Here is a 14,159-nt window from a genome sequence, read left to right on the forward strand (position 1 = left end):
GCGGGGCTCCATCCCAGGACTCTGGGATCATGACCTGAATGGAAGGCAGACGCTTAACAACTGAGCCACCCAGGCGCCCCTCCTTTGATATATGTCTTAGGAAGAATTCTTCCTCCTTAGGTAGCTGCAGGGCCCAGCCCCACCCAATTTTCAGGCTAGCCTGACAAAGACCAATGTTTTTTGGAGGCCTCAGACCTTTGTCTGCTAGGTCTGGAACCTATCTTGTTCCTACACATCTGCCCCATATCTGGTGTACTTGGTGCTGAGACTGACAAGCCATAAGTAACCCCCATCTCCCATCGGACAGTCCAATTTGTGTGGCTGGGCTTCTGCCTGTTTCCTACTGAATACTTCCCTCGTGGGCTGGCACTCTACCCTGAGCCCAGCCCACTCAGCCAGCCAGCCTGACTCTGTCAGTGCCCCTCCCCTGGAAGGGGAACAGGGCACAGTCAGCCAAAAGGCTTCACAACTTTCAGTGCTCTTATGGGACAAGCTTAAGTTTGCTAAAGATTAAGGCTGAGATTAAAGTTAACTGCTGGGAAATGCTTCTAATGAAACAGTAACTCAGAACCATGAACTAATGCCAGTCCTAACTACATGTTACTATCCTATATGACTGCTGCCATATTGATTCATTATGTCAGACCTTCTTGGATAGCAATGGCTTCAGTCAAGTTCAAATTCACTGAGCCCTTTGCTCCCTGGACACTGGACAATTGGGCATCTTTCTAGAAGATGAGTTCTTGAGCCAGAGTTGATTCCAGCTTCCCACCCTTCACCTCCAGCTCCTACAACAAGATCCTTGCATGGCTTTGTGTCCTTTCCTCTGAGACTGGACTTCCTAGGGTTTTCCTTCATGGGAACTAGACCTCAAAAATAAATCTAAGGATAGGAGAACACACCAATTTCTGCCATGTTACCTAGAGGCCCCCACCTTAATACAACAGCACGTTTAGAGTCCTTTAACTGAGTTTCGGGAGCTGCCACCGGCTCATTAAACAGGGTGCCTTTATATGGTTTTCTAGCCCTTGTTCACCTAACGCTGTCATTTCCAACTAAGAAGCTTTTTATCCGGTGTGCTTGTTTGCCAAAACTCATATAAATCAGAGTGTGCACTTTGCAAGGCTTAGATTTGATTAATCTTAAAAAATTTAGAAGCTGCATGAGTGGGGCTTGAGATTAAGTGTGCAAAGATGTTTAGGAGCAGCCTCCCCACCAGCCTTCAGATTGAGATGGATGAGGAGCAATACTGGGTTTGAGCTGCCCATAATTGAAAAAGTGTGTGCCCAAAATATCATATTTATCCTTCCTTTCTCCAAGAGCCATAACTCTTAAGGCCTCTGTTAGAACCTCAATAAAGTGAATGTCTTCAACTGTAAGCATCCCAGATACTCTCAGCATTTATGATATTTAAAGAACAGGGATGGGGCGCCTGGGTGGCTCAGTCGTTAGGCGTCTGCCTTCGGCTCAGGTCATGATCCCAGGGTCCTGGGATCGAGCCCCGCATCGGGCTCCCTGCTCCGCGGGAAGCCTGCTTCTCCCTCTCCCACTCCCCCGCTTGTGCTCCTGCTCTCGCTATCTCTCTCTCTGTCAAAAAAAAAAAAAAAAAAAAAACTTAAAAAAAAAAAAAAAGAACAGGGATAGGAAGGCTGAGGATAAAAGGTACTGGGGCAAAAGAGGAGGGTCAGTTCCTGAGTGGGACACGGCCCCCAGGCATCCCTGGGAAAGTAGCATAAACCTGCAGAAGAGGAGCATTTGTGAGTGAGTGAACAATAGGAGGGCAAATGTGAAATACGCGAATCTAATCTGCTAACCCAGAGGTTGTGCTCATAGTGGCCACTGTGGTCCTTCCAGAAGGTGTCCGGGGCTACCTGGTACCCAGCTCTGGGGGCTCCATTCACGCCCTATTTTATGTAAGTGAATGTGGTTCCTGAAGTTGTGAAACATGTTGGCCGTAGCAATGGAAGCCCAGAGAGAGAGCCAAATGTGGGCCCCCCGGGGCAGGACTGCAGGTCTTCTGGGCCTCTCTAAGCCTTGAAACTGTGCCAGTGGCCCCTTCAGACGAAGCTGAGGAGCGGCATTCATTTAAACCCCAGGCACCTGCTCTACGTGGTCCTGAGCACGGTGTGGTGAGGAATGCAGATACATATGAGAAGCGTGTACTGATATGGGGGAGCCTCTGGGGAGGGCTGCAATCTCTTACTCGGCCACGACTCTGCTATCTCACTAGGATTTGAACGCGCTATCACCTAATCAGCCTTTTGTTCCCTTACCACCCAACCCTGTCCTTTTCCACTTCACCCACCCCGGCTTCCTCAACTCCTTTTGTTTTAAATCACATAATGCAGACTCCCAACTATAGACAACTATAGATGTGACCTTGGACTCAGAATCTCTCCAGAAAATTAACTCTGCTTTTTGCTCTCTTTGCAATACTTAAATGTCGACATTTAAAAGTTCTACTAGTGTTTTGTGTGTGTGTGTGTGTATTCACACCCATCACCCATACACAGATAATCCACAGAGGGCATTTTTAAGTTAAGCACAGGCCCAGGGCTATACGACCAACTTTGAATGTGAATCCTAAATTAAATGTAAGTATTAAAAAGTTGGCAAGACCCTTAACATGAGGTTTTATTTTCACTTGTAGGTCTGTTAAGTTTGAACAAGGGTCACGCTTAGTAGCCACGTGCAAGAGTGTTATGTCAGAACAAGAAAAGGGGCTGGTTCTCCCTGTTTGTGTTTGTTTTTCAAAGGTGAAATGCAAAGAGATGGTATAGTGAGCAGAATATTCTGACCACTCCCTGGAACTCGGTGATGCAAAGAACTCGGGGACAAATGAACAGATCCCTGAGCTACTGTGAGGTGCACAGGAAGGTTCATGGAGATTGACAATCAGCAGTACTGGGGACGGCACACAGGGCAGTGTCCCAGCCTGCCTGGAGGTCCCGAATGGAGAGGTCTGGGTGTGATTCTGATGCAGGTAGTCAGGGGCCTTACTGAGGAACTCACAGGCTCAGTGAAAACCTGCTGACCATCTCCATGACCCACATCTATATCATGGGCACACAGGGACTCATTTGACTCTTCTCGTAATTTTAAATTTTTGTAAAACGAAAAGTCAAACCAAACCAAACCAAAAACCCATCCTTTCACGGTGTGCCTAATTTACCAAACGCCCCACATCTCAGAAACATAAGCGAAAAAGACAAAGGAGAGGGTGGAATTCTCTTTCTTGGCTCCGTGTGGATCTGTGTGCCTTGAAATTCTTCTACACTTGTTGAAAAGCCACATAAGGGATGCTTAGTCAGAAGTCTGGCCACTTCATATCAGACCAGATGACAGACTGACAGCATATACTTAGTACAGCATGTATTTTTGTCCTGGACCCTCCAGAGGACAGAAGAGGGGCCCCGCCACATCCACAGGTGTAGATGCATTTTCCCCACTGGGTGAGGAGCTGCAGTCCGAAATTCTTTTCCTAGGGGCTGAGAACCCAACATATGTGACTGATTAGAGCTAATATCTCATTTCTAATTCCATTGATTCCATGAAAAGAGCAAGTCCCAAAGACCATGGCTATTCTTAGCAATTTCAGCTCCTCCCCCACTGGGCTTCCTGCCTCTGTGGGAGGAAGAAGGTGGCCAGGAGGGAGTCTTGTCCCACGTGGGCATCGAGTGTCAGTGGGACACCGTGTCCAAAGCACCCGCCTGCGGTCAGAGCCACACAAACCCACACATGGGTCTCTCCTGCCTCCTGTCTTTCCCATTTCCAAGCCACAGCTGTTACAGAACCACCATTAATAATGAGAAGACTCCTTTGTGGGCCCAAGAATCCTGCGACTTCCACACTCAAAATGCGTCCCTCCTCCCTAGCCCTTTAATCTCCCTGTGGTTTGGGTAGGAAAGCCTCTCCATGGCCCTCTTTTTCGTTACCGCAGGAAAGAAAAAGTGTGGGCCCCATCCATCCAAATTAAAGATTTTAGTCCTCAGGGTGGATTTTTCAATGCAGACATAACAACAGCCCAAGAGGCCTGATCTCAGGCCCCTCGGAGGAGAACAGAAGAGAGGATGAAGCCACTTGCCCGGTCAGCCCTTCTGAGGCTGTAGGGTTCCACACAATACCTGCTGGTCTTCCCTGCGGTGGCCTCAGTGAGTGCTTGTAAGGCTGAATAGAATTAATCACATAGAATGTCCCTCAGCATTCTCTGGGTGTAGCCAGCCCTTGTCTTTGAGAGGCCCTGTGGTTTCACAGACAACACCTCAGGCCTGACGTTAGCTCAGCACCGCCTTCCGGGAGCTGTGTGATCTCAGACAAGCCTCCCGACTTCTCTGAGTCTCATTTTCTGCCCTGGGGAGAACAAAAGCCTTGCACCAGAATTACTAAATGTTTTCTATGACCTCTTCCAGCTTTAAAGAGATAAGAACAAAGATTCGAGTCAACACTGGCTTTCCCTTAAGTCAAAATTTCCACCAAGTTGCCGAAGGCCACCATATATTTTCTGCATCCTGCTCTCTATTCTTCAGTCTTTGAAAACAGACCAGGTTGAATGCAACCTCATGGTTCACATTCGCACGGAAAAATCAGAGCCCCCAAAGCCAGCACCAGGGATAAAATGATGATAAATGGAAACGAACTTTATCATCCAAAAATACCCCTCGAACTCTGAAGAAATATCGATAATAACTCCCCATCTGCTGAATAAATCAGAACAAGACTGGAGATCCTACCCAACATTGTTTGAGCATGGAGGACAGCCAGTAAAGTACTAGGGTTTCATGAAAACTGATCTCAGGAGAACTGACATAAATAAAACATGTCAGAGTTTTAAAGAGGAAAAGAAAATAAAAGGGATAGCATAAGTGTTTTCTGTTTATTATTATCCTCACTGTAAAGAGCTTTTGTAGGAAGAGCACAGGTCTAGGAATCAGGATGCTAGGCTCCTATTCTAGTCTCCACCACAGAGTCCCACCCAAACTTAGGGAAATCATTTTTCACCTCTCTATACAGACTACCTTTCTTCGTGATTGTGAGGCTCAGAGAAAACATTAAATAGAACATAGAAAAGGGCTTTGGGGGAGGGGTGGTGAGAAGTGCCTGAAACTTAAGATGCTTTGTGAATAAACTGCATGGCTATTTAAAAACAATACGGTGGACTGACTCCTCCAAGTCCTCGAGGAAAAGAGCAGTGGGAGCAGCGGCTACTTTAGGGCGCCCCCAGCAGGCTGGCCCTGGTGTTGGCACAAGGCGCGAGCCCAAGATTTCCATAGAAAATCCATAGGACCTTCCCCGGATCTGAGCTCAGCCTGGGCTAGGCGAGGTGGCGAGACCTGTGGTAGGGATGAGCAGGGCGGAGTTGAGTGAGAAAGCTCAGTTTAGTCTTCACTGCCGAGCTGCCTACAACGCTATAATTAAGCCCCCTCCCCCATCCCCGCCCCGACAAGTCCCAGATCTGTTGGGTAGGGCCCAGATTTTTACAAGTGAGGCTCTCAGTTCTCCTGGCCAATCGCTCTCTTCTATCTCAATACTCTGCGGAGAGGGGTTGGGCGGGGGGAGCCCGGGTTCTCCCGAAGTCATCTCAAGGTGTGGGGTGGCCCTGGGTGACTGACAGTCAATCGTTACTCAGGGTGTGAGAGCTCAGGTTAGGGGGCCCCCACCAGTTTGAAGAACTCTTGGCTTAAATATGGATTCTTGGTGTCTCCAGTGAATATCTGGTATGTTCCCCACCCCCAAACAATGTCATAAATGTAGTCTACAGTCTAAATGACTAATCAGCCTATAAATGGACCGAAATATCTTCTGAGGCTAAAGTAAGAACAGCTGTAATGATTGTAGTACATAGTTGGAAACTCAAACTGGGATAAGTCCAATAATTTATAGGTATCTCTGCATGTTTACATAAATGTGGTCAAATGCCAGAATTACTAGCATGTACCATATGGAAAATAAAAATCATTTTTGGAGGGGGGGGGACTCTCTTAGATATTCTATCTGGGAAAGGACTTTGAAAATACATGGCACAGAAAATAGCGCATGCAATCTGAGCCACATATAATCATCTTTGGGGGGTCAACACCACAAAAAGTTCTCCCTTTTAAAAATTGGATTTTCTGACGTTTTCCTTGTCTTTATCCCTTTTCCCCAGATCCTGAGCTCCTGATGGAATGTGGGAGGCGGCCGCTGCCAAGGCACACCACTATGATTCTCAGGCTTTGGGGATTGTAGGTGGGGGCATGGGAGTGTCAGAGATTATGTTTTGACTTTCTCATACTGATGCGGAATAAAGCGATCCCCAAAGAGAAAGAAAAGGGGATTTATTTATCATTTGGATTGTCAGCTACGATACAGCCAATTTCCACAGATTTTAGGTGGGTCAGAAGGAAATGCATTATTTGAACAGAGTAAGTATTTCAGAGAACCATAGAATTTTAGCATTAGAGGGAAATTTAAGGGTCATTATATTCTACAAATGAAGAACTCTTCCCCAAAGTAAAGTGGCTTCTTTTAAAATGTATTACTATCAGAGCCACAAACATCCATTTGAAAATATGTATAAAGAGAAAAAATAAGCGGAAGAGGAAGAGGCAAATAAGGGGGAGATGGTGGTTTCACAGAGAGAGACAGAGATGGAGAGAAAGAGACAGAGAGAGGGAGAATAAAGAAGAACACGAGATGTGAGGACGTGAAGAGGCAGTCTGTAAGAGGGCTGGAGACAGAGTAATTGTTACACAAATATGAGAAAAATACCATGATATATACTTAGCAATATCCCATGCTTCCCTTTCTTGATTTCCTCTACATAATGAGCCAATCTTCCAACTTACCAAATGGGACATCTTGGAAGAATCCAGATTTCTGGGCAGTCCCGAGCACTGGAAAGCCTGCCACCAGCTTTAACAAATAGATCCTAGTCTAATTTGGACAGTGCCTGGAAGAGACCCGAGAAATCATCTTTTCATTTTTTGATTTTTGTGCTTTCTCCCCCCTCCGCCGCACCTAAACCGTTCCAGAGAGATGGAACTCTCTGGTGATTCTATTCCCAGAAGGAAGCTGCCTGCCTTGAAGCATCTGGCCTGGCGTCCTCATGTTGCACAGCTCATAGCTCATCTTTCTCTGTGCCCTGGGCAGCTGATCTGAATATGGAGTTTGCATGAACTTCAAAGGAAGCTGGCAGGATGGGGTTGGGGCCTCGCTGCTTTAATCAAGATGGATTCAAAACCTCTGCTTATCACGTAGAAAACTAAAACCAGCAATGGAGAGCTAATTGACAATGACTAAAAGGGAAATGGCAATATAAAAGGTGCAGGGAGCTCAATGAGATTAGATTTAAAGAGGTAATACCCTCCTAGCAGTTGATGATGGGTCACATTTACTTCTTGCCTCCACAAATAATACAGCACATGGAATAAGATAGCCTCCTATAAGGTATGAGATGGGAAGTTCAGGAAAATATGCAAAAGCTCAAAAACATTGTTTCCACCTGCCTGTCATGGTATTGATATTCTTCCCACCTTGAGCATGGGCTCCTCATTCAAGCTTCTTTGGCCAGTGGTGGGAGCTGTACCCCTGGCCACTCCGCCATGACTCTGTACCTCATGGGGACATTACTCGACACCTGCCTCTTCTCTTCTGGAGCTCTACTTCATATAGGGACCGTGCACTGGAATGCATCCAATGTTGATGGGTTCTGAATGATTTTTTCCCAAGCTGGTCTCCTTCAGGGAAGCACGGAGTCAGGCACATAGTAGGTACTCAAAGAGGTTTGTTGAGTAAATGAGGGAAAAATAAACTAACTTATCGTTTCTGTAACCTTGCCCCAGCACCCAGCACAGTGTGAAGCACATAGATAATATCTGAGCCTCGTTCACAACATACGTTGCCTTGAGAACAAGATGGAGTCCCTATGGCTCAAGACTAAGGAGTCCATTGTGTTCTTTGCTGAGTGGATACTTGAGAGCTGCTCTAAGCCTGTCAGTGCCAGAACAGGAAGAAGAGTTGAGGAAGGAGTACAGCAGAAAAGGAAGAGTTACTTGGAGCTAGTCCTGGCCATGAATGTCTCATCAACTTTTTCATGGATTATTCTTTTGAGTTTTCGCCTTCTTATAAGACAAACACGATTTCTAGGACCTCTCCTTCCCTCACCCTCTCACAGATATCAAAGGAGGAACTGTTCAAAAATAGGACCCAAAGAGAAAGATAGATACTGACAGATTGGGTATTTTTCACTCTCCTTTAGGAAGTTTTTTCAAATCACACATACAGAAACATCACCCTTTTTCCCCACCCCACTCCCACTCCAAGTCTCCTGCTGTGCAGTCCTCTCTAAGCAAAGATGTGACCAAGGGGCAGGTATGCAGAATACTCTAGGACTTTCTCCTGATATTCTAAGGGACAGAGGAGAGGCAAAGGAAGAAAACTAGAGAACCAAAAACAAACCTCTCTAGGAACATGTATTTTAAAAAAAATTTCCAAAGAAGTTATGTAAGTGGTCAATAAATACATGAAAACACGTTCAACATGTCATTGGGGACATGCAAATCAAAACCAGAGTGAGATACCACTTCACACTCACTAGGATGGCTAAAACAAAAAAGACAGAACATCACACGTGTTGATAAGAATCTGGAGAAACTGGAACCCTTGTATACTGCTAGTTGGAATATAAAATGGTGCAGCTTCTTTGAAAAACAATTTGGCCGTTCCTTAAAAATGAAACATAGACTTATATGACCCAGAAATTCCACTGAGTACACACCAAGAGAATTGAAAACGTATGTGTACACAAAAATTTGTACACAAACATTCATAGAAGCGCTATTCATAATAACCAAATGGTGGAATGAACCCAAATGTTCATCAACTGTTGAGTAGATAAAATATTCTATATCCATACAACGAAATATTATTCAGCCATAAAAGGAATGAAGTATTAATACCTGCCACATCATGGATGAACCTTGAAAATATAAGTGAAAGAAGCCAGATACAAAAGTTCATGTATTGTATAAAATGTCCACAGTAGGAAAACACAGAGAGAAAGTAGATTAGTGGTTACCAGGGAGAAGGGATAATGCAGACTGATTGCTAATACACTTGGGTGTAAAGACTATAAAGAAAAGTGGGAAGTAGTTTTCATAAGTTAGGATAGTGGTTATTCTGGCGGGAAGAGACGGGAGCATACTGAGGGCTTCTGAGGATGACTAGAAAAATTCTCTTCTCATGGACAGGTGCTTTGCAAGAGTGCTAGCCTTAAAAGAATTATTTTAACCTGTCCATTTGCTTTTTATGGTTTTCTGTTACTTGGATTCTAACAATAAAATGTTTCTAAAATAAACATTAAATTGATTAAATGAAGTCAGCTATGATGGGAGAGATGGAAAGAAAACCCAGAAAATGAAGAGGAAAAGATTAAGAATAAGGGAGCAAAAGTCACATTTATGACAACACAATTACTTTTTATAGGGAAAGCAGAACCCATTTCTCTACCATAAAGTCCTTGGTGTCACCCAGGACTTCCCTCTGTAAATTGCACAATTAATTTGACCACCTGCAACTCTTGCAATGCAATTAAGGAGATGGAAGAGCCCGTAGAGAAAGGATTGGAAAAGAGACTGGCTAGGTGAGAGTGTGTGTGGGTCGGGAGAATGGGAAGTGTCTTGAGACCACCATTTAGTAGAGGCCTGGGCAGCAGCATGGCAAGCACAGGGCACAGTATCTGTGTTGACCCCCATCAGCCAGACACCAGCATCCCCAGGAGCAGCTGGAGAAGTCAGGACCCATGCAGGGAAATGTCAGCTGTGTCACAACCTTGGGAGCAGAGAAGTGAGGCCTCTGTGTCTGCCTGTCCACATGTCTGTCAGCGTGACATTTTGGGTCAATAAATATTCATCAAGATGCACCATTTCGGCTGACCTATGCTACCCCTGCTGCTAGAGGAGAAAATAAACAGGGCTTGTGGGTGCAGAGGACTTCTGCCCTTTTCAGAGCTGCCATTGTGCTCTGTGTGTGAGCCAAGAGCTCAGACAAATTTTTGCTTCCTTGAGTCCCTTGGGACTTGTGCTTTTAAATCTGGTTTGGAACCAATTCCTTCCCTGTGGTAACATAGTGCCATCAACATGTCAACTATGAGAGAAGAGCATTCCAGGGGAAGTTAGTAAGTCAATGAGCAACTCTGTCTACAGGCAGCCTGCCAGTGGGAGGGTTCCCTGGACACGGTTTCTTGCTTCCTCCTCTGTGCCCCTGGCATCTAGTTCCATACATCTGTTTGGCTTTTTTTCTCATTGCTAGGCATACATATTTGTCTCCACCACTAGACTGGGAGCCTTTCATTCAGTTTATTTATTGAGCAATTCTTATGTGCAAAGCATTATGCCAGATAAAGTGGCAAATAAAATAGTACCTCATAGAGCCAAGAGACAGATATTAGACAAACATACAAATATATGTATAAGTACACATGTTGTGAGTGATAAGAAAGAAAAGAAAAAGGCAAGACAAGTGATTACATAGGGAGGTCTATGTGATATTGCCACATCAGGAAGGATTTCCGTCAGAAAGTGTAAGGGATTGGCCAGGCCAGGCGCAGAGAGCACGAAACCGGGCAGGGAGTGTGTCCAGTGAATGAGGGTGATGGGGACAAGCCAGGGACGGAGGGGTAGGCAGGACCATAATGTGAAGAACCAGGTAGACCCTGTTGAGGATCCTACATGCCATGGGAAGGAGCACATGCTTAGAAAGGGGAAGACCCATTAGGTGACAATGGAGGCATGGGCTAGAGCAGAGAAGGTGGTGATGGAGAAAAGACAGCAGCTCTGAGATGTCTCTGAGAAGCAGATTTGGTAGGAATGGTGCGTGGATGTGAGCAGTAAAGGTTCATTCCACAACTTCTTGAAGAACACGCAGGTAGCTGAAGATACCATTGATTAGCATAACCCAATATTCAAACAGTACAAGACTAGCACATGCATGCACAAATGCTAAAGCATGACTGAACTCATTTATGAATATTGATATAAAAACTTTAAATAAAAAATTAACAGATCTAATCCAGCAGTGTAATACTAGCAGCTACCATGTACTAAGTATCAACAGTTACCACAGGACAAACACTGTTCTGGTATTTGCATTAACTTCTTAACTGAAGCATAACTTAATTACTTACATTAACTCATTTATCTCCATGACTACCACATAAGTACTATTATTATCCTCATTTTACCATTGAATAAATTGTGGTTCAGAAAAATGAACTACTTGACCTCTATCAATGTGGATGACTCTCATGGACATAATAATAAATAGAAGAAGCCAGAAACTTCTTCCCACATAGGATTCCATTTATATGAAGTTCAAGAATAGGCAATCTATGACATCTATGGTGTCAAAATAGGGGTTACTCCTGGGAGGGGGAATAGTGACTGGGACGGAAAGTGAAGCAGGCTTCTTAGGTGCTTGAAATGTTATTTTTCTAGATCTAGGTGATTGCTACGTGATATATACATACCAAGTTGTAAACTTCAGATTTGTGCACTTTACTAGGTATGTTTCACCTCAATTCTAATGAAAGGCAATGACATCTTGGGAAAGGCATTGGGAAGACACAAAAATTTAATATCTTTATATAGAGAGAGCCCCGAAAACCAGTAAAAAACAATAAAAGAATTTAAAAATCAATCTATTAGTGAGTGAAGGACATAAACACACATTTCACAAAAAAAAGAAATGTAAGTGAAAAATAAATATATTTGAAATATATTTGTTGTAAACTAAGAAATGCAAGTTAAACATTAATGAGATATTTTACTCCTAACAAATTGACTAAAAAAAGAAACAGTTAATAATACTAAGTGTTATGATAATGTGGGGAAATTCACACTCAAATGTTGCACACATAAATTGTTACCAATTTTCTGAAGCCAATTTTATTGAATGTATCAGAAGTCTTTTCAACTGTATATACTTTTTTTTAGAGAGAGAAAGGGCAAGTGAACAGGGGTACGGCGGGGAGAGGCAGAGGGAGAGAAAGAATCTTAAGCAGGCTCCATACCCAGCGTGGAGCCCGGACTTGGGGCTTGATCTCACGACCCTGACATCATGACTTGAGCCAAAATCAAGAGTCAGATGCTTAACTGACTGAGCCACCCAGGTGCCCCACTCAACTGTGTATTTAAATAGCAATTCTATTTCTTTAAATTCATCTTAAGGAATTACTCCACAAATGTATTTGGCTATACCCATGTTCACCATAACTCTCTTGATAAAAGCAAAAATTTGGAAATTACCCCTGCATAGGTGATTATTGGAAAAATTATTGTATAATTTAATTTAAGGCAGCATGACATGCAGCGTTAAAAAAATAATGATGCTGGGCGCCTGGGTGGCTCAGTTGGTTAAGCGACTGCCTTCGGCTCAGGTCATGATCCTGGAGTCCCTGGATCGAGTCCCGCATCAGGCTCCCTGCTCGGCGGGGAGCCTGCTTCTCCCTCTGACCCTCCCCCCTCTCATGTGCTCTCTGTCTCTCTCATTCTCTCTGTCTCAAATAAATAAATAAAATCTTTAAAAAAATAATAATAATGATGCTGATCGATATTTATTAGTATGGAAAGATACCTATATTTAATTTTTCTAATTGGGTATAAAATCATATGTTATCATGCATACAAATTTGTGTGTATATATATATGATATAGATAAATATGTATAATATATATTATATAATTATAACTACATTAGCTGGATGGATGGGTTTTGAACCAAAATGATAAAAATTGTTATCTGCAGGTAGGACTATTGGATGATACTTATTTCTTCCCTATAATTTTTCTCTACTTCATGAATTTTTCATAATAATATATTTCACAATTGTGTATGTGTGTGTGTGTACACACAGAATTTTAAAAGAAAGCACATGTAGCTAGATTTCCTGGCAGTTTTCATTTACATGCTTCATCTACGTTATCTTTCTTTGAACAGCATAAGCTTTAAAAGATAGTAGTCACTATTCATTTAGTGCAGAGTTTCTTACCTGGGGCATTGTTTTTCTCCTTGATAGAGTAGTTGAATTTCTTCTGAACATCTTTTCTGGGTTTTGAGGAGTTTCCTACATTGTAAACCCCAAGGCAGAGCCGGAAGTTACTGTCCCAGGCTCCCTTGTTGCTGACATCAGACATGTGAATTAGGTGTTGCCAATCAGAAACACCCATGTGAGACCTCAGCTTGGAAGCTAAAGCTACATGGAGGTAGACATGAACGGCATCCATCCCAGCTGAACATGACCACAGGGGTTCAATGGCTGAGCTCCTGGCATCCAGGACCAAGCATTATCAATGCAAGCTACAGTGTCTCTCCAAGAAACAGAGTGGTTGCCAAGTGTTGGCAGCAATGGTGTTTTCACTGGAGCAAATTCTATAGTCTGATTTGGTGTTGTTTCTGGCCTCATCATTTCTAAGTCTGGTTTTCTTGCCCTCCAGAGGATTCTGGGAGTTGCTTCATATTTGTACAAATTATTTTTCTGCCTAAACTGACCAGAGCGGATTCTATTATTTGCAACAACAACAACAAAAAACCCTGTGCCTAATAGTGTTACCTTTATTCCCATTTTACAGACGAAGAAATTGAGTCTTTAAAAAATGCAGAAATTTCCCTAAGATTACACAGCTAGTAAACAGTGACACAACATGCAAGTCCAAGACTTTTGAGTCAACTTCTAAGCTCTTTAGGAATCTAAAATTAAGATATTTCAATATTCACCATGAAACAAGTTCATCAATAAAAGCAAATGTTACCATTTAATGAATAATTATTATGTATCAAAATTGTGTATCATCCGTGCTAGAGATCATCTAACCACCCTCATTTACAGATGAGGAGACTGGGGCTTAAAACATGATGGACTTTGCCCAGTGTCCCTCATGGAGGTAATGGCAGAACAGGGAGAAAAAATTAGGTTTGCTGACTCCCATTTCCCTTACATCAGTGGAGGAGGAAGCCATTTCTTAACCCACATAGAAATGCTTATGTCTCCCAAGTCCAGTGACTAAATGAAAATCTTGTTTAAATGTAAGAAGACGTAAACATTAAATGTATGAGAAATAACCAAATTTAAAATATTGCCAACCAGTTAACATGGATACTCTGGACCATGCCACCATCACCCACTT

The 14,159-nt window shown here is 43.3% G+C and overlaps 1 long non-coding RNA gene across 1 annotated transcript in view; it reads right to left on the bottom strand.

Annotated features, from left to right (window-relative positions):
• LOC129046395 (uncharacterized) overlaps nt 1-14,159 on the bottom strand; it is a 68,398-nt gene that overhangs the window by 7,692 nt on the left and 46,547 nt on the right. The window contains exon 3 of the long non-coding RNA XR_008507584.2: nt 6,825-6,928. This is a non-coding gene — a long non-coding RNA (uncharacterized LOC129046395). The remainder of the gene's footprint in view (nt 1-6,824; nt 6,929-14,159) is intronic.

The sequence above is a fragment of the Mirounga angustirostris genome, unplaced genomic scaffold (assembly GCF_029215605.1).
Source record: "Mirounga angustirostris isolate CCGP_5_RB_7025 unplaced genomic scaffold, mMirAng1.0.hap1 SCAF_4, whole genome shotgun sequence".
In the NCBI taxonomy this organism is placed as follows: Eukaryota; Metazoa; Chordata; class Mammalia; order Carnivora; family Phocidae; genus Mirounga; species Mirounga angustirostris.